The sequence below is a fragment of the Chlamydotis macqueenii genome, chromosome 23 (genome assembly GCF_036417535.1).
Source record: "Chlamydotis macqueenii isolate bChlMac1 chromosome 23, bChlMac1.mat, whole genome shotgun sequence".
NCBI lineage: Eukaryota > Metazoa > Chordata > Aves > Otidiformes > Otididae > Chlamydotis > Chlamydotis macqueenii.
Genome location: NC_141578.1, coordinates 231,192 through 250,746, shown reverse-complemented (window position 1 = coordinate 250,746; position 19,555 = coordinate 231,192). Strand labels below are relative to the sequence as shown.

General features: G+C 40.7%; 1 long non-coding RNA gene across 3 annotated transcripts; it reads left to right on the top strand.

Moving 5' to 3' along the window:
- The first annotated feature begins 5,849 nt into the window (after nt 1–5,849).
- Nucleotides 5,850–14,790, top strand: LOC147597929 (uncharacterized). 3 transcript variants are annotated; one of them, XR_015260957.1, is made up of 6 exons: nt 5,850–6,036; nt 6,977–7,047; nt 8,742–8,841; nt 10,561–10,637; nt 11,351–11,442; nt 11,531–14,790. It is a non-coding gene; the product is annotated as an uncharacterized LOC147597929 (long non-coding RNA). The 3 variants fall into 3 exon arrangements; XR_015260958.1 differs by lacking the exon at nt 5,850–6,036 and adding an exon at nt 6,094–6,183; XR_015260959.1 differs by lacking the exon at nt 11,351–11,442.
- The last annotated feature ends 4,765 nt before the right edge of the window (nt 14,791–19,555 follow it).

The window sequence follows — 19,555 nt, the reverse complement described above, 5'->3', positions numbered from 1 at the left end:
TTTATCATTGCACTTGATACTTAATAAGAAAATTGCTTTATTCCCTCCCCCAACTCGTCATTTAAGAACTGTGTCTGCCTTGCTTCCTCGTACGTTTTTCCCTGTTTCTTTTCCACTTCCCTGTCTCATGTGTTTTCTCTGTTCTCCATTTTGTATATACTCCTCAGCCTTGCATGTAGTCACCTTGGACAATAAAATGATGGAAAGAGACTCAACTCTATGTTAGCTGGGGGCCAGTCCCTATAAGGCTGCCAGAAGCCTTGGACAGACACTGTGTCACGTACATTTGGTTTTTAAACAGAAAATCATCAACATTGCCAGGGGATTCAAAAGGGAAGGAAGGAGCACAGGGCCACGGGGTTAGTTAGAGTTTACCTACTGGAAATTCCGATTCAAAAACATATACGCAAAATAAATCGTGTAGGTCAATCCTGCTTGCATCCCCTTATTAAATAATGCAATGCAGGAAACATTTGACTGTTTTCTGGGAGGTGGGATAGACTTGCTTGTTTCCCCTCCCAGATGTAGTGTTTGTATGTTTTTCTTCTAGATCAAAATACCATCTATTTTTCTGTGTTAATGAGGTCAAGTAATTGATGCATTCAGTGCGCTGGGCTCCGGTGCTGACGGGCTATCATATGAATGACACACAGAGTATTTGCGATTCATCTGAATGGAATGCGAAGGTATGGCAGTGCCGATGTAGGATTCACATTATGTGCCAGCTGGATCTACGGAAGGCTAGCGCCTGTGTGGGTCCACAGTATATGGTGCCTGCAGAGAGCTAACCCCAGCAGTGTGGCTTCTGTGCCTGAGAGCATGAGGCCATGCAAAAGCGCTGCAGAGACAGAGATTGTAAAAGGCATTGCATGTAGCTTAGCTTATCTGATTCTCTTCAGCTTCTTCTGGGGAAGATTCAGAAAGATCACACTTCAGAGAATGGATCTTGAGGGATGTACATGGAGCTCTGAGCAACCTGATCCGATTGGAGATGTCCCTGCTTCTTGCAGGGGGGTTGGACTGGATGACCTTTGAAGGTCCCTTCCAACCCGAACCATTCCATGATTCTATAATTCTATAAGTCTTGGGATGTTTCAGATTCCTTAAGGCAAGCAGAGAGAAAAAAACCCTCTACTTTCCTTTTGTATATCATGGTTTTCATAATCTGTCTCCTGTCTGTGTTTCCATTCTTTCTAGTGTCATCAGGTTATGTGGGAACTTCAACCTTAGAAGTTCTTTAAATCATTAACCTATTTATTTGCATCTTTGCAAGAGAATTTATGTTCTGTAATCAGGTGTTATATAGTGTGATTTCAAGGACAGGATACTACTTTTTCTCATGAAGTTTCCCTCAAACTAACTCAAAATATAGACTAATAGCAGCATTTTCCTGTTGCAAACAAAATAACATAGTCTTTAAAATCCACCTTGCAAAATCAGGTCTGTTAGATACCCACATGCATAGTCACCTAGTAGGTGGGCTAAATGAAGAGTTCTGGTTCTTTGTCGAATTTCTAGTTAGCATGGGCCCATGTTGTAAAACAACATTGGCTTTTGTCACGAACTGGCCTGGCTTTATCAGGTTCTGATTTCCCTAAAAAACAGACTGTGGGAGCTGAAGAGCCGTCTTGGTCACGGATTTGGCATGTTTAGACCCAAACTGGAAAGTGGCAGGCAGCATAAGTAAGACCAGCGCTCATACTACCTAGATGTGGTGATTCTGTGAATAAATATAATGGCATTTTCATAAGGGTTGGCAGGTTTTCATTAGCAAAATTTTACTTAAAATAGTAACCAAAGATAGAGAGCCTTCCCAATTTGCTTGACTTTAAAAACAGATTTTTGCTTTCCAGGGCTTTTAGGAGTTTGGCTGACCAGTTTACCTCTGCCAAACATCAGTGGCTTCCTTTCTGCATTCTGCTGCTCAATGACGTGTTATATTTGGGACTTCACATCATATCTCAGTTGATGAGGTTTATTTTGTACTGTGAAATGTTCCACAGGACTTAGAGATTATGTTCAATGCTGCTTCAAAAAACTGGTGAGATGACCTAACCTATTTCATCTAATATGCAGATGTAATTTAGGTGAGAATCCAGCCCTTGAGATTCTCGGTTCATTTTTGTTCCACTTCTGCAGCTGATCTGTGGTGAGAATTTAACCAACCCATGTTTCAGCTGTGAGGTCCTTTGTACCCCCAAGGACAAGAGCTGCCACAGACACCAGTGCAGAGAAGATGCTTGGAGTGTCATGGAGGCATCTCCTATGGAAAGTAAAGGACCAACGCAAGCTGCTTCACATTTACCCCCAGGATGTTACTGTGAGTCATGATTTGGCTCCTGGTCTTCTCCATGGTCTTCTACATGCAGTTTCTTGCCATGACTGGGTTGTTGGCTTTACATTTTTAATTTGTTCAGAAGCTAGATTATTAAAATACTGTTTACATGTGAGAAGGCCTTTCACATTATCGTAATGACTGGGTATGTGGAGCTCTGGCCTCTCAGGTAAATTAGCAGTTCTTTCTCTGACTGACTATGTTTTTCAGCCTTTCTGGCAGTTCATTGTAATGCATCCATTTTTTTGTGCTTTACATCTTTCTGTTGTGCGTCTGACCAACTGAAGACTTCACTTGTAAAACAGTAGGAATCTGAAATTTTCAGACAAGACTTTGGAAACTTTAGATACTTAATTCAGAAACAGTAAAAATGAATTATATATGTGGATTATATACATGAGTGAAAATAGACTGTATCATACCGCATAGACTGGTGGTGGAGGGAAAAGATGGATGTGTGGTTTTAAGATAAGCCTTTGTTGCAACATCTCATGCAGTTCCATTTTCTGTTCTCTCTTCTGTTTGTTTCAGGCTCATTCAGCATCCTACATATGGTGGTGATAAACATTCTGAAGACTCTTAGTTTCAACCAAACATCATCCTCTATGGTTCACTGCACAACTTCTCAGACCCTACATTTATGAAAGATTACATGGAGGCCTTGACACTTACCACATCAATAACATTTTTGACTGGCATAATTCAGGTAGAAGGTGAATCTATTTTATATCCTTAATGATGCATCCTTACATGCATTCTTTGTACAAATGTAATAATTGGTCCTACTTGTGTATTCTTACCACAAATACTAAGCTCAGCACATTTGAATACATATGTTGTGCAGAGTGGGACATGAAGGTCTGTCTCTTCCTCTCATGCTGTTTGAAAAAGGTATGTACCCATATGTGTGAAGTACTATATTTTACGTTGACCAGTTATGCAATCTGTTGACTCTTCGGTAGTCCTGCATAACTGCACACACTTTATGTAAAGTGCTTCTGTTTTGGTTTGACAGTGTCTTACTTAATAGTACATAATGAAAATAGCGCGTTCAAATAACTATCCATCATGTATGGCAGTGAAGAGTAATGTTCTTCAAATATGGAAACAAGAAGGGCAGGGTTAGACATTGATAATTATATCATGTCTTGCTTCTAGTTTGTTCCATACAGTTGCTGCTAGGTTGCTTGTGCCTGGGGTGCGTAACAACATACGTGCCAAAGACTCTCACTGATGCTTACCTCTCTGCAGCAGCATTACATGTCATTTTATCAGTTTACCTTCATCTCTGACGTCATGCTTGACTTCCATAAAGGCCCCCTGGCCATTTTCTATGTGAATACATTCATTGTTAGTTGAAGAAATACATGCTTCTTGGAGGGGAAAGAAAAGAACAGCCTCAGAAATTGAAAGTAATTTCAATCTAAGTCAGTTGCTAAGGGCTATTTGTCTCAGCTATGGTTTACTTGCCTTCCTGTTTTATTGAACAGTGTATGGAGCTTATTGTGTGAGATGCAAGAAGAAAAGTCTGTGTGCATATTTTTCATTACTTATGTACACTATAATATGTTGGCAGCATGTTTATAATTGTAGTAGAGCAAAGGTTAGAGGAAAAGGTTCTTTTTTCCTCAATAGATCATCATGGGCAAGCTGTTGGGCACACAGTATCTTTATCATATCTGACAAAGAAGCAGCAGACTCCAAGCTAACGACAAGTTAAAGCTAATTCATCCCAATTTACTTTAGTAATGTCAATCAGACAACTTGAGAAAAAGGTAGTGTAGAAGAGAGAAGAATGACAGTACTAGATCTGAGCTATTTGTGGCAGTGTTTTCTCTGCAGATACCAATAGACCAGACAGATTTTTAAATACTCTTTTACTCTTAGCATCTCTCTTCTTCTAACTGAAGATACCACCATAGCAGAAAGGATAAGTTCAAGTGTCAGGAGAACGTATGTCAATTCCCTGGAATATAGAACTAGCTGTAGTGTGTGCCTCTGATCCTCTCCATTATGGTCCTTTTTCAGAATCTATTTCCTTTCTTCCTGGCTCTCCCGAAGGCTAATGCCACCAGCATATTGCTATTTTTGCTTAGCACAGCCGCACTATGGCTCAATAAGTCTATCACAATAATTTATAAACATAGTCTTATTGCATTTCCTAAGGAACTTCTCTTGGTAAGTGTTCTTCAGAATGCTATTGTGATAATTGAACTAGCAGAGCGTATAATATACTCTATTTCAAAAAACACTTCACAGATTACTTCAAGATGCTGTTACATTTGCACACTGAATCTGTGTTTGAGTCCTTTAAATACTCCTACAAGATTAACTATCTTTAGATGGATTGTGTACAGTTTCAGGAGCAAATGCTATATAATCTCTAGTATTGCTTCTTGTTTTCTTCCCTGGTCATCACAGTCACTTTTATTTCTAATGACATTCACCTTCACGCTGAATCTAGCAGTGCTGTGGTCAGTGTGATTCCTCGGAAGATAGTTATCCATGCTGTTTATGAGGTTGTACTTTTGAGGTACAAAAGAGATGTTTCAGTCTGTTCTTGAAATCTGACACAGGCTGACTTTTACTGGGAAGTACAGCTATTGGAATAACTCTTCAAGACTTTTAATTGCATCATAATTTCCAAGCATATGCAGAATTCAAACTACAGTTTTCTTTATTAGATTTAGGTTTTATTAGCACACAGAGGAAGGAATTTGCCTTTTTGGTGAGGTGGAAGTCTTACAGACTGAGAGCATCTCCTGTGGAGTACTGGATGCCTCTGATGATGATCCTGGTTTTGGAGTTACTGCAAACAGAATTCAGAACAGGTCTAAACTTATCTGTTCTCTGATCCTGTAGGTTTCTGCCTCCTATACGGCCAGATTTATCAAACCTGAGCAAAGTCATACTGCATGCCTTCTCCTTTGCTATTGTAACTTGTTTCCTTCTTGGTTTTGTTGAGGAGAGGTATGCTTCACTTCACAACTACAATATTGCCAGCAGTCAGGTGAGAACAAAACTACATATACCTCCTAGGCCAAGAAGCAAGCTGAACTCGACTTGCAAAGCCACTAGTTACCTGACTGTGGTAGAATTGCAAGGACAGAGTGAATGTACCAGATGATGGTTTTGTAGCAACTTGTTACCCTTCCCTAGGGAAAGTGGATGTTATAAGCCAACAACGTGAAGGCCAAAACATGGCCTTCTTTGACCAAGAGGCCTTTGTATATTCCCAGTGAATGGGAAGTTAGTTGCCAGCATGCTAGAGTTAGTTAGCATTAGGTGTTCTGCACTGCTCCATGTTTAGCTTGTTGTGATGGCTTTGGATCTTTACTGGAATGGAACTAAGCCAGTAAGGAAGCTGCCCTGACTTCTCGAAGCCTCTGGGGAAAAATACAAAGAGAATGTCTTTTCCACTCAGCTTTTGTCCAGGTGTACTATGCTGTGTACTGAGATTTGCCAAAAGTTAGCTTGAAAGTCAGTGCTTCATAGCTTTGGGGTTCTAAGTGGATTTATTTAAAAGAAGGAGCTGAATTTCTGGGTCCATGAGCTGTGAAAACTGTATGCCTTTTAAGAGAGCTCATTTAACCATGGGAGACCTTACTTTCCAGAAAGTTTCCTGAGCTTAGCAATGCAGATGAGCAACCTGCAAGTGTGAGCAAAAGGAAAGGAATTCCTGATAAGCTACTTCTGTGAAGGTAAGTAATTCATCTGAGTTTTTTCTGCTTCCTTCTGTTTCTGTTTTACAGGAGCTAATAGCTGTGGGGTTATGCAATATTTGCAGCTCCTTTCTCAAAAGATTGGTTGTCAGCTGTGCTGTTTCTGGAACAGGTGGAAGAACACAGGTGAGCTGGGCTGGATTTTTTAAGCTTCCAAACACTTATCTCAAATCACTGATTTCTGAGTACAGGCTGACGTTTAATCTAAACAATTTGTGAGATATGAAGTTACGAACCCATGATGAATTCAGAGACCCTCTCTGTGGATGTTATATTATGTACTGTACTTACATCGTACTTACAGCACATGATGTGCCATGACGGAAGCTAGGATCCTGTGGGGACAACAGGATATGTTCATGCAGTTTAAAACTGTATTTTAGTGAATATACCCAAAAAGCCAAACAGAAAATTGTTCATGCACCCTTAATTCTGCCACTTCTTCCAAATTCTTGGGTACTTGACTTCATGATCTCTTTTTTTTTTTCAGGGGGGGAAAGAGAATGTAATAATGTAATGATATATATAGTAGTGTTTTTATCATACTTCTTATCTGAATGTCTGTACTTGCTTCACTGCAGTATAGAAATAACTTTGTTTAATAAAGAGTTTATTCCAAAGTCTGACTTGCAAGAGAAGTACCTTATTACTCAGGTGAAATTATAAAAACAAAATCCTTTGTTGCATTGTTCTGTTGTGCCTAAGAATAGTCCCTTTAGGCCAAATATGTGTCTACAGAAAACTCTTTCAGCTTGAGTATTCTCGAATTTGTACTATGCATTGCAGCATGTTAATTGTCCCCTGGTTATTTTTCTACGTTAGTGGTGTTACATGGGCCGTACCTACTTGTTTAGTGAGGACAAGTAAGTAAATGGTTCTGTTAGGCCTCTCTAATAAAATATTTCTGTTCGGTTAGCAGCAGCGATTGGAGCACCTGTGATGCTGGTGACTGAGCTGAAACTAGGACACTTCTTCCAGATGATGCCTAATGTAAGTGAACCTGAAATAGTTACAGCAGCAGCCTACTTACTTCTAAGCATACAATGAAGATTTTCTAAGCATAATATGAAGATTTTTCTAGGACAGTTAGGGATTATATCATGCTCTACAGCTAATTGTTTTCAGGGATAGACTAAAATAACTTTAAACTTTCCTAAATTTCAGCAGACAAACATATTAGGTAATAAATATTGCATATCTCTCCCATCTCTCACTGGTCAGTACAAGCTAAAATTCATTGGCTAAAACTGGAGTGAAATTTCACTGCTAGCCTCTAGAATGTAAACATTGTATTTTGCTTTTGGTTTCACATTTTCCAAGCTTTTGCACACCTGTATAACAAATTAATGAGATTCTCTCTTGCATCAGTGTAAGTAGTTCCAAGATGAGTCCTTAAAAATCTTTAGTGTAAGGAGGTAAATAAAATCTTCCACATGGAAATTGTGTTTAGTGTCTCTGATAGCTTGGTCTTTGAGGTTTATTTTAAAACCACATGGTCTCCTAAACTGGCTTCTGTGGATTTTGCATTGCAGTGCAATAAACATAAACGTAAACATTTTGTTATCATAGATTGTTGAGTTTTCCATTTTTCCCTTAAATTTTTATCTAGCTTTTCTTTGTTTTTCTGTAAGTTTTCTTAGGGAACCACTGACAGAGCATTACATCCTGATTTTTTTCCTGGCCTCTTTGTAAGATGGGAGAATTAATTCTTTTCCCAAAACTAGATGACAAAAGAGAATTTAACTATTTACTTCCCTTCAGTTTCCTTTTCTTGGCTAAGAGGCCGTTTTAACAAATGGTGTCAAACAACTTCCCAAATCTGGCAATGAACTACCCATGCTAATTGAAACCATTCTCTGAAGCAGCAACTCTTAATTCTGTAGATAGTGTTGGCCTTTCTCCTAGTGCTGCAGAAGGCCTAGGGATTCCGTGAAGAACACTGTAATGGAAACTACACATAGCATTTCAAGCGGAAGTCCAGTTGTATTGGCAGAAGTGATTGTGAAATCAAACAAGATGTTATATTCTAGTCTCATGTTGGTTTGCAGATCAGAGGAGAACTGTTATACATTTCTATAACAACTATGAAAATAAAGCTATTACAGGATTTTAATTTCAAGCAGTTTGTCTGTCGTGGGTACCTGTTCATTAGCATGTTTGTGGTTGCAAACAAAAAATAACAAAGTAATAGATGATTATTTTTCTGATTTGCGTAGGATACACTGTCTGCTAGTGTGGTATTTAACATGCTCCCTTTTCTTAAAAAAATTCTGAACGTTCCCATCCTGTGAAGATGGGATAAATATCATTTTGTAAGTGACAAAAAAGCCACCTAGGATTTGGAGTGTGTATTAAAGGGAGAAGTGGATGTTTTGGGAGGGCAAGACAAAGCAGTGGCCATCCCCCTAGAAAAGAGATCCCTCGAAGTATCCACTGAAAGAATTGTATTGAAATTAATTTGCAATGAATTCTATACAGGGAAAACTGATCATTGTTGTTGCTTCCCAGATCCCCCAAGAAGGAAATAGTCTAGCTGCCAGCTGGGGCCACATTCTCATGTCAACCGTTGTGCAGGTTTTCTCATAAAGAGAAAGATCCCCAATATGATGTGGTTTTTCCTAGGAACTGAAGTCCTTTTAAAAAGTCTGGAGATTTGAATTGTGATTTGTTGTCCTTATTTTCAGCTACTTCCAGGACTGGCTTGGTCTAGATGTGCCAACGAAGCTTTTCACATTTTACCATTTATACTGTCTGCAATTTGCAAATGCTGGGGCTGAGTTGGAGGTAATTTTGCATCTTTTTACTGCTCGTATTTGCTGTCTTTTGTTCAAACATTATCTGGCTTTTAACTTTTGCTGACGTGCTTTCTTTTGGCCTTGATGTCTGTTTAGCGATCACCATGGGATTTATGTTCTTCATGATCACAATTAGGTCACACAGGCACTTGTAACTTTTAAAACAAAATACTAGTTTTTCTTAGAGTTGATGTTTTAGAAATAGTTATACATGTGATAATGAAAAAGCTGTTTCATTTTTGTAAATGCTTCAGTCAGGTCATTCTGGAGTCTCTCTAATGCTATCCCAAATGCTATCTCTTTGAGTTCATGTCCTCTGGGTTGGTCCCTTCTGCAGATGTACCATGCTATTGAAGACTTATTGTGGTGTAGGCATCAGCCAGGAGAGGTCATCTGTACACACACTTCTATAGGGATTAAAATGAGATGTTGTGCCTTTATTTCAAGTACGTTCCTCAGTCTTCACTGCCATTTACCAAGTTACTTTATCTTCTCCGTAAGCTCAGTTTGTGATAGGGGAGGGAGGTTACATCAGGCACACGTTACTCAGTGTATCAGCTCTTTATCCAAACAGGAGAGTAATTCATAAATCCAAGCCACACCTCAGGAGATTCACCGTGATATGGAGGTGCTTGTCTGAACAGACGAGTAGACGAAAGTGTCTAGAGTAACTGGAAAAGAGGTAGGAAATAACTCAGTTACTGCAAATATCAAACTGCTTGTGATCTGATCCAGAGTGGCTCTGAAAGGATACCTTCAGGAGGAATTTCAGTTGCTGTCACTGTATTACCTTAGCTCAGATTTATGTTCTTGGGTTTGCCGTGGGATTTAATGAGCATTGTGAAAGGGCATTTCTGCAGCCACTGTTCAGTTAAGTATCCCTGTTGTCCATACTACCTTCAGGATATGTAACTGCTTTTCAATTTCCTACCAGTGAGAACATTTTGCTGACAACACTCAAAAAAGCTTGGGAAGTTATCTGCAAACAGATTGCTTTGAATACAGTGTCTTTCAATGATTTTCCGTAAGTCAGGGCCCACTGCCTTCCAGTTCTCCAGCAACCAACCAGTCAGCCACATGGGTATTCCACTCATAGCCTGAACTGACCAGAACCTGCCCCAAAACCAAGCAGCTCCATTAGCAAAGCACAGTACCAAACCAAGATATTCTCCTTTGAGGCAAAACCCTGCACTACTGCTGCTGCACAGCCTCTGCGTCAGACTTAGCCTGCGTGCAGCTGGCTCTAAGCACAAGTTATAGCTGCCTCCACCTGTCTGTGTAGATCTGTCTTTGAGGAGGGCTGTGGAGAGACAGAGAGGGAACGTGCTTCCTAGCGTAGTGACAATAATCCAAGTGTTCCAGAGCTAGAAATGAGACATTATACATTCTTGAGGGCACCAGTGTACCTGAAGGCTGTGTTTGTTTTAGGGTTTGAAGAACCCTAATTATGAGTGAATACATTTTTGTACTCACACCCTCTTAAGTTACAGTTGGTGTATCCAGTGAAGAGGAGAGAAGTGGCAACCAAGCTTTTGGGAACAGATGGTTTTTCTCTGTTCTCAGTGAAAACCTAATAAACATCTCATTTCAGAATGAAGATGGTGGTGCTGGGACAGATTCCAGACATGAATATTTATAGAAGTTTATCTGTCTACAGAGCTGTAAGAGGAAACAAAAAACAAATGTTCTGTCTCTCTCTGTAATCCAGCTTCTTCCCTTGAATGCCTGGGGCTGACCATTCAGACTCAGTTCATTTGATTCAAACTCTTGAAAACTGAAGAATGCGTAAGTATCTGTACTGTGGAGTGATTCAGATCCCTTGCTCAGCCTGCTTGGACCTAGGGAGCTCCTGGTGTCCATCTGTGCTGTCTCCATGGTGGAAGCTGCACTGCTGTCATTTCCAAAGCTGTTTGGCATTTTTTTGCTGACCTGCTTTTCTCAGTCTGGTTTTGTTTTGTTATTGTTTTCACAATAAAGACTGTGCATGTGCTACAGTGACTCACAGGTTCTCCTGGTGATGGGAAAACAGGCAGGGCATGGGCCTTTTTAACACTTTATTTTCAAGACCTGCATCCTAGAGAATTAGGCAATGCAATAGTAGAGAGCTTTGCTTCTGCCACACGGGTACGTTCCCAATGCCATGCTGATAGATTTGCTAAAAATTGAATAATAGAAGGACAAGGTTAGTAAGACACGGGTATAGTGTATGTTTTCTGTAATGAGCATTGAAAATAATGTGGCTTATTTTATATTAAACCAGCCAACTGTCATCCGTGAAAGATGTGCTGAAGGTATGTTTTTAATTGCCAGAGAAGCAGATTAGTTCACGGTAATTAGCTCCATGCTGCCAGTGCCGCTACCAGTATGCAGTGTAGTGAACGATGTGACCAGACAGACTCTGTCCTCAGGGTAGGACCTTGCAGACTAGAACACGGACAGTCAGGGAAAAATAGCTCCTGCGAGGTACAGCCCTCATAGATAGAACTTTTGTTTTACAGGCAAGGGAGACTGAAGGTATCAAAATCTTCAGTGCTGTTCTTCCATCTCTTTCACAAACTTGAATCACTTCAAAACCTATTTGTTACGCAAGGTAAATGGTACTTTTTCAGTCAGCAGAGGTTTCTAAGAGCCTGCATTGGGGAGATAAAAACCCTAATAAAACTGCCTTTCTTTTTCAGGTGGACATGAAAGCAGTGCCTCTAGACAAAAGCGAAATGAGGGCATTAATTTAACTGAGTCTGTCTGACACTGCAGTGGAAAGAAAGGATCTTAAATACTCTTGTGTCTGCTCCACCTCTACCACCACCCAGGGCCAGCTTTAGAAGTATATTTATCTAGTCTGTTTATTTGAGGTGCTTGGTTTTATGTTACTGAGGACAACGTTTTTAACTTGCCAGTACTGAAAGGGCTGTAAATGTTTCTATGAAGCATATATATATTTGCTGTATTAAAATAAGCAAATATTACTGCTGTATTTCTTTACACATGCTTTATGTGATAGAGCAATAGTAGCTCAGCTTACTGGGTGAATTAACTAGCAATTGAAGTATTCAACATATCCTATCCTCAGATGAAAGAATTAATTTTGCCAAGTGAGATTTTCTTCTTTTTCCCCATAGAAGTGAGAGAATTCCCTTGCTTATGAGGAATTTGTTCCACTGCTTTTTGCAAGTACAAAATACTTGAAAGGCAGCTATGATTATCATGATTAGAGGATTTCTCATCTTGACTATGATTGGCTGCTGTGCATCTTCTAGAGTCGCTCATATCCCTCTTTATCTGAATTTTCTGAATTGTCTTAGACAATGAAAGGAACTTCATGGAATGGACTGTCTTCAGAAGATATATTTCAATCAGTTATATGCGATTTGTAAAAGCCACTGTTTGAGAAATGGGTTGAAAGACAGTGGTCTGGAAGACATGGCACCAAGGTGCTTAGGAAGTGGAAGTGATAGATAATTCAACATCATCTTCTGACGTACAAAAATGCAGCAAGTGACTTTTCCTTTCTTGAGTTATAAAAATTAAAAAACACATTTGGAACTATTAAGAAAGAAGAATTGATTAAATCTGTCCATTCTGTGACCAGCTGCTGTACAAAAAAAAAAAAGTAGATGAATCAAAGGTCTGCAGAACTCAGCCAGTAAGGGTCAGCTTACTGTTACTCAGAAAGGCAATGGCCGTGGGCAATCTTTGTTTTTTCCTTTTATTTTCTGAAAGGTAGAAGTAACAAGTCAGATTCCAGTATCACAGACCATTTCAAGGTGTGCAAGAGTGAGGTACCGTTGTACTATTTGGTGGCTGAAGGCCCTCTGCTTAACCACATCCGAGGCTTGCCTAAGTCACCTGCTCCTTTGCATACTCATGTGGCTTGGTGCTATATTTAGTGTTATTTCACATGTGTTTTTTACCATCAGAGAAGAAATATCATATGATTCACAGTGCTGTCTTACTTGCAGCAAAAAAATTTTCTGCTTCCTGGGCCTTCTTCCAACCACTGGTGCACTCTCCATTTTCCATCTTAGATACCATGTATAGAGAAACTGGTGAAGTAATGTTACACAGGCAGCAATTCCTTGTCATCTTCAGTTAATGCAGTACATTAGTCTAAGCATGGAGACAAACTCAGCTCTAGGACGCTCTTGGTGGGAGCAGCCGATGCGCAGTGTGCATCCCCAGGCTTTCACATGGGACTGAAAACTGAAAACAAGGGCGGCGGGAGAAGAGCTTGCCTTTCACAGGCTCTGCAGTGGATAGTTCCTCAGGACAGTCAGGTCAGGAAGAGCAGCCAATGTATTTGCCATGTCCAGTTCACACCATTATTTTAGACTTCAACATGCTGCAATTTGTGGATTTGATAGGTTCAGAGTTACCACGACAGGAAAGCAACGTAACTGCACATAAATGTGAAATCTGAAGTTTACCTAGTGGCCTATGTTTCTTGTTCACCTAAAGGCCCTGCTGCCTAACAATCTGCCCATCTCCCAGTTGACCTTTAAGGGTGCAAGATTTAGCTATCGAGTTTCAGAAATTAATAAATTCCCATTAAAGGACTTTTTTTTAAAAAAAAAAAAAAAGCCCCACTATCCACCCAAAAGACATGCAAAAGCATGTAATCCATTTTTACCAGTTCTGGAATCATTAAACTACAAACACATTTATAAAAACGTCTAATTCGAGTTTTTTTTCCATTTTGGCGTTTTTTCTTCTACCTGGACACTTTTAAAAAATGCTCTTCTTTCAAAGTATCAGATATAAAACTACCAGCTGTCTTCTCCTAGAGTGATTTTGTTTTTATTGCTGACTGCCTCATTAGCCTTTTCTTTGAAGTATGTGTTGAACTTTTAAATATTCAGGTGGGGATCCTAGCCAATGCAGATATATATTTAGCAAAAATAAATTTCATGTAGCTGTGCTTCTCAGAAAGATACAGTTCCAGATGGATTCTCAGTCAGCTCCCTCAAACCCTGTAGCTCAACTTCAAAAGATTTTTGTTTAATAACAGGTTAGACTAGCACCTACTGGGAATAATTGTGGACTGAGCTGATGTCCCGAAAATCCTTGCAGATTTATTTGCCACCCATTGAATGACCCTCCCATTGGGAAAGAGGGATAAAGTCAATGTTTTTCAAGATTCCTCCCATATTTTGAAATTCTGTGATTCTCTGAAATAATGTTTCATTGCCCTTAAAAAAAAAAAAAAACTAACCACCAAAACTACTTTGAGATCTTTTCATTACAAAAGGTCAGGCATTGAGAAAATGGTGGCAATCTATCCCCTCTAAATCTGATTCCCTTAACACTGAGTTGATCCATCTAAAAATGTTGGACATGAAAATTAAGACAACCGGAATTACAGGTGACAATTGAAAATATGAGTTCCTATTCTCATTTACACATGGGCATGGTATCTCTGTGTGGAGGGATGTTTCCAGTTAGCCTGTTCCTGTGAGAACTTTTTGCTGAAGTGAAGAAATCACACTGCGTGCTGTGCAGTGAACTGTAGGAGGGCCAGCATGGGGTCTGGCCTGGTGCTGGAGTCAGCGTTCATTAAGATCTCGAACAACTTGGCTGTTCAGTGCTCAACTAACAGGATTTGAGATACCAGAATAAAGTTTTTCTTCAGAGATAAAACTCTACAAGGGAGGTTTTATTTCCCTGTTTATGTTTTACCTTCTAGTGCATTTGTGTAATGCAGAATTGCTCTGAAGTAATTCCTGTACAGAATTCTTTCCACAGATGATCCATATGTTTCACAATATTGTTGTTACAGTCCTTGGCTGTCACTGTGAGTACAGTATTTGTTTACTAATACTGACTTATCTCCAAGGATAAGTTTTAAACTTAAGTGAAATGTTTTAGCTGTACTGCTTGGTGTGATTTTGCTGCTTTATTTACCCCCCCCCCCCCATTTTTTATAGCCTCTGTGATAGCAGACTTTGAGAAGAATTATTTCTTTGACAGCTGACTCAGCAAAGAAAGGTTCTTTCTGACTCTTCATGATGCTGTGCTGGCTGCTTTGGACAAGCATCAAAAGCCAGATGAGCTAGAACCTACTGTGAAAGAATTTGCTGAAGAACCACTAGCTGAAGAGCAGAAGGTAGAACATTTAGCTTAATGTTTAAGCTTTCACGCTGTTAAATTATCCTGTCAGTAACTTAAACCTTGTCATGTCGCTGAGGAAATAGAGCAGAACATGTGCTCTTTTGAATTCTCCAGTTTTTCACAGGTACTTGCCTTTTTGCAATGGATCGATAATCCAATTTGTTTCTTTGAGTCCTGTGTTCTTGTTTGGGGAAAGGCATCTTTGTGTGCTGGCTGGAAAGGCATCCAGCTGAGTTTTGTGGCAGGGAATGACTTCGATGTATTTTAAATTGTTTCCGTTTCTCTGACAGAGCAAGGACCCTGCCAGGGCAGAGCAAAAGCTCCAAGTTTTTTATTTCCAGAGGTTACTGCACCAGCTCCCGTGGGGCTGATGGAGGAAGTGAAGGACAGTGCTAGCTTGATTTCCTGGAGAACTGAAGTTTATGCACATGCTCTTTCTGTCAGTACTCTGCAATAATTTTTAGGCTCACTGGCTGTCTCAGCCAAGTTTGAATAGGGCAGATGGTTGCAAGTTCCAGGAAAAGCCCTTGTTCTGAGTTGAAGATTCTAGTAATTACCCCACCTAGGGAAGCAACCCAGCCTTGGCTAATCATCATCTGCATACTGCCAGGCTGGGGTCCTATAGCTGGAGGAGGTGAGAACAAAGGCAAAAACCTACCCAGATCTGCAGGAAAACAGGGTTCTTGAGTTCTGCTGCTCATGGACCCTCTTATCTTAGCATTGTACAGAATAGCCTAATGCAAGGCTATTGACCTACTGGACTCTCTCCCCCATAGAAAAAAACTTCAAAGAATGAAGGTGCCAGTATATATTCACCAGTCTCCCTTTAATGGACGTGTTGGGGAGGGTTGGAAGCAGCTACCAGGCAGGAGGTGACAATGCTTCCCCAGGAGCCCGCTCTGAGATGAGGCTGGGCTGGGTGTGCCAATAGGACCCACGGCAGCTCGGTGATGTCAGCTTCGGCAGTCCCTGCTAGCTCATTTCCTCGGCAGCTGGGGATCTGGACTGCCCCGTGCTCCCACGCCAGCGTGGCCCTCTTGCTGCTCACGTGGTGTTGCCTTGGCATAGGAACTGCACTTGACCTGCTCAACAGATTGGTCACCCGTGGCTTACAGTAATGTTTGTGTATGTTACAGGAAATAAGTTTGCTCTTAAAGAAGAATAAAGATTTTTTTTTTTCTCTGCAAAGAACTCTGACAACAAACTTCTGCATGAAGAGCCAGTATCAGATATCTCATGCTCAGCCCAGAAAAAAGCAGAGCCAGGCTCTCTCCGGCAGTGATACTCCACCCCTTCAATCGGATTTCCAGGACTCAGGCTGGGGGAAGAGATGGAAGTATACCAGTAATCCCTGAATTACAAGTGTTGGGGAACTGGGATTTCAGTAGAGAGGAGAAAGGTACAGTTAAGCAACAGTTCTGGCAATTTTTATCAGCATTCAATCCTCTTTTTCTGTTTATTTTCTCTGTTCCAGGGTTCTTAAGATATACAGCCTGATGAATGCCTGCAGTAATTCTGTTGTTCTAAACAAAAAAGCAACACTTATGTTATTGCTTTCAAGCATTTTCAAATAGATATGCTACCCAGCAATGCTGAAAGCAGAGAAATTTCAATGTATAAGATAATTCCCAGTTTTGTAGCTAATTCTAGCAAGTTATTTGCGCTTGTTTTCTGTAGAAGTTTAAATGTCCTGACTTAGCGCTTGCTTGCTTGCCAGTAAGTAAAATTAATCTGCCATATTTCAGCAGATTACATGCAGGCAGTTTCATTATTTTCAGATTTACTTAGGATGATATGAAGCTTCAAAGAAAACATTTTATTATTACTCTTCAGCACTTTGAAGTGCTGAAGTGTATGTGTTAGTGTTAGTGAAGCGTTAGTGTATGTCTACACTAACATAACATGGTGTCCATCCATAATTTCTGCCTCAGTCCCTCTCTAATCCACCAGAACTAAATCCCAGTAAAAGATTTTTTTTTTCATGTTTCTGTAGTCCTTTACTGAAATATTGAAGAATGGAGGAATGTATTCACTTTGTTCTAAAGAGCTAGGAAAATTGTAGACTTAGATACAGCTGGCACTTGGGAAAAAAATCAACTTAGTTATGTTTTCTGTAGATCAGCCACAGAGTCTGATGCAGTAATACCAGTACAGAGATGTGAGCTAGGATTCCACTGAAAGCAGAAGCATTGAACTGTACCAAGAAATACACATCAAAAGGCCTCATGTCCTCATCTGGAGGATTTTCCCATGGCACAAATTGCCTAGTCTGAAGAGCTGCAGGTGAAATTGATTTTAGATACGTGGCCAGCACTGTGTATATACACCATTCAGACCCTGGTTTAGGGCAAAATTTGGATTTAAATGGTGGATCCTTTGTGTACGGATCCTGTGCTCTGGGCTGAATTTGTTAACATGAACAGCTCTGACTTTTGCTGCTCGGCATTATGTGTTTTCTGGATGTGCAGTAACAGCAAGGTAGCTCCTTTGAGTTCTGCTGCTCCTGTCTGCTAAATTTTAGCAATGATATAACAATTAATAAGAATATTAATATTAAACTATCTGTAATGTATTCCAGTAAGTTCTTCTAATATTTAAAAAAAATTTTTTCCCATCTCAATTCTTACTGATTCCAAGCAGTTCCTCGAGGGAAGCCACAGTATTGCATGTGTAAACTGCAGTGGTAAAGGATTTTAGTGAACGTTACTGTGTAGAGTTGCTTACTGTGGAGGAAACTGAGTCCTGGAACCCTTTGGACTGAAAGACAGGAAAAACTGAAAGCTCAAATGGTATTGAGTAGTTCTCAAACCACATATGCTTCCCTACATTGTTTTGGACAGTGGCTTCATGCCAAGCTCCTCTCAGCTGTGTTGAAACAGAGTAATGCAAAACCCATGAAAAGCATAGCCCTAATTTCCAGATTCTGTTGGCTCTCCTACGGCAGCCTTGATTTAAGATGAAATGGCGTTCCTCGCTGTTGGCACCATGGAAAGTCTCCATTGCAAACTTCAGGGGTTTTTTTGGTGGGGTTTGTTTTTTTTGGTTTTTTTTTTTTTTTTTTGGCTTGTTCAGCAAAGTTCTGAATCTTTCCTTCCTACCGCCATGACTCTGCAGAGTTGAGCACCAGGGGACAGACGTCAGCGTGTGAGCGTTCAAATTATGGGTATTTGTGTTGCAAAACAAATTTGCTGAGAGGAAGTCCAGACAATCCTGATCTTTTTCCCTTCTAGCCATGCAGTGCCGTAACTCTGCTCCTCCATAGGTACACAAGGGTTCTGTGTTTAGCCAAGCACAAATCCCTGGACACAGCCTGTGAAGTGACAGAGCACGTACTTTGTGGCCAAGGACTCCACCTATACCTCTAAAAAGCCACAGAAGTCAGAGTTCAAAGGCCTATCTGTCATCACATGCTTGTAGGCAGCTTGACGTTCTCACCTGACCTAGTTGCACCAACTACAGTTGTTTTGTGCACACAGCAATTTTTTAAATGTCCTTCCCAGCTAGCATGATGCCACAATGTTTTCCCGGCAGGGTATGCTGCAGAAACCCAGGCAGCTCTCCCCCTGCATTGGATTAGAGGATCCAGAACCCAAAGCGTGCACGTTACCGTTGCCGACGATGCCAAGTGTGTATAACCACCCCTAACTCTGTTGTCATTTTATTAACATATTACTCTGGTGCTTAAGTGGCTGCAGAAGACTTAAAGCAGCTGAGGAACCTCGGGAGTCGAGCAGAGCATAGCCGAAGCAGTTCTTGGGACGGTGCACTGCGGCGTGTCACACTACACAGCAAGCTAGGAGGAAGGACCAGATAAACCAGTTATGTATGGGCATAGTTGGGGGCATTTATTCTGCTTTAAAAATTAGTGCTAGGCTGGCTGTGGAAAGATGAGTGTATCTTGGCTTAGGCCCGGCTCAGAAACCCTTTGAGGGTGCTATGGCAGACTGCGTTTTTCCATCCCAAATTAGAAGCCATGGAAGAAACTTGGCAGGAGTGAGGATGCTCAGTAATATCTTGCTTCTGTAGGAGACCTCTGCATGAGGCTCCTCGCTCAGGCTGGTGGCAGCTACTGTTCAAGGGAATATGATACCTCTCTGCACACTTGCTTTGCTGTGTGGCTTTCCAAATCCAGCCACATGCCTTCTTTGATGTCCTCACATCAAGAAACCCAGCCTAGGCCAGTGTAAGTACGAAACAGAGCGGCAGTCACAGCAGGTGTGAGCACAGACCTTGCTAGAGCCAACGGCACGAGTCATTTGTTACAAATACAGGATGACAAATAGGCCACCGATAAACGGAGATTAGAATTGCCTCTGTGGTCTGTTTATACTGTGACTTCTTCGAGGTAGGAAGTTGCTGTGGTAGAAACGGGGGGACTCCATCATGCTGGAGGTCTTTCAGCAGAACATTACCTTGATCGCAGCAGTTGTGCAAAGGCTGAAATTTCCCCCTGTCCTGCATTACCATCACAAAATCTTGTGCTAGTTTCTCACTTGGAACTCTTCACAGAACAGACTAAACATCTCAGGCTTGTAGCGAGTAATGGAGCTACACCTACCAATGATGAAAAGCATTTTTCTGTCTTCCAAAACTGCACA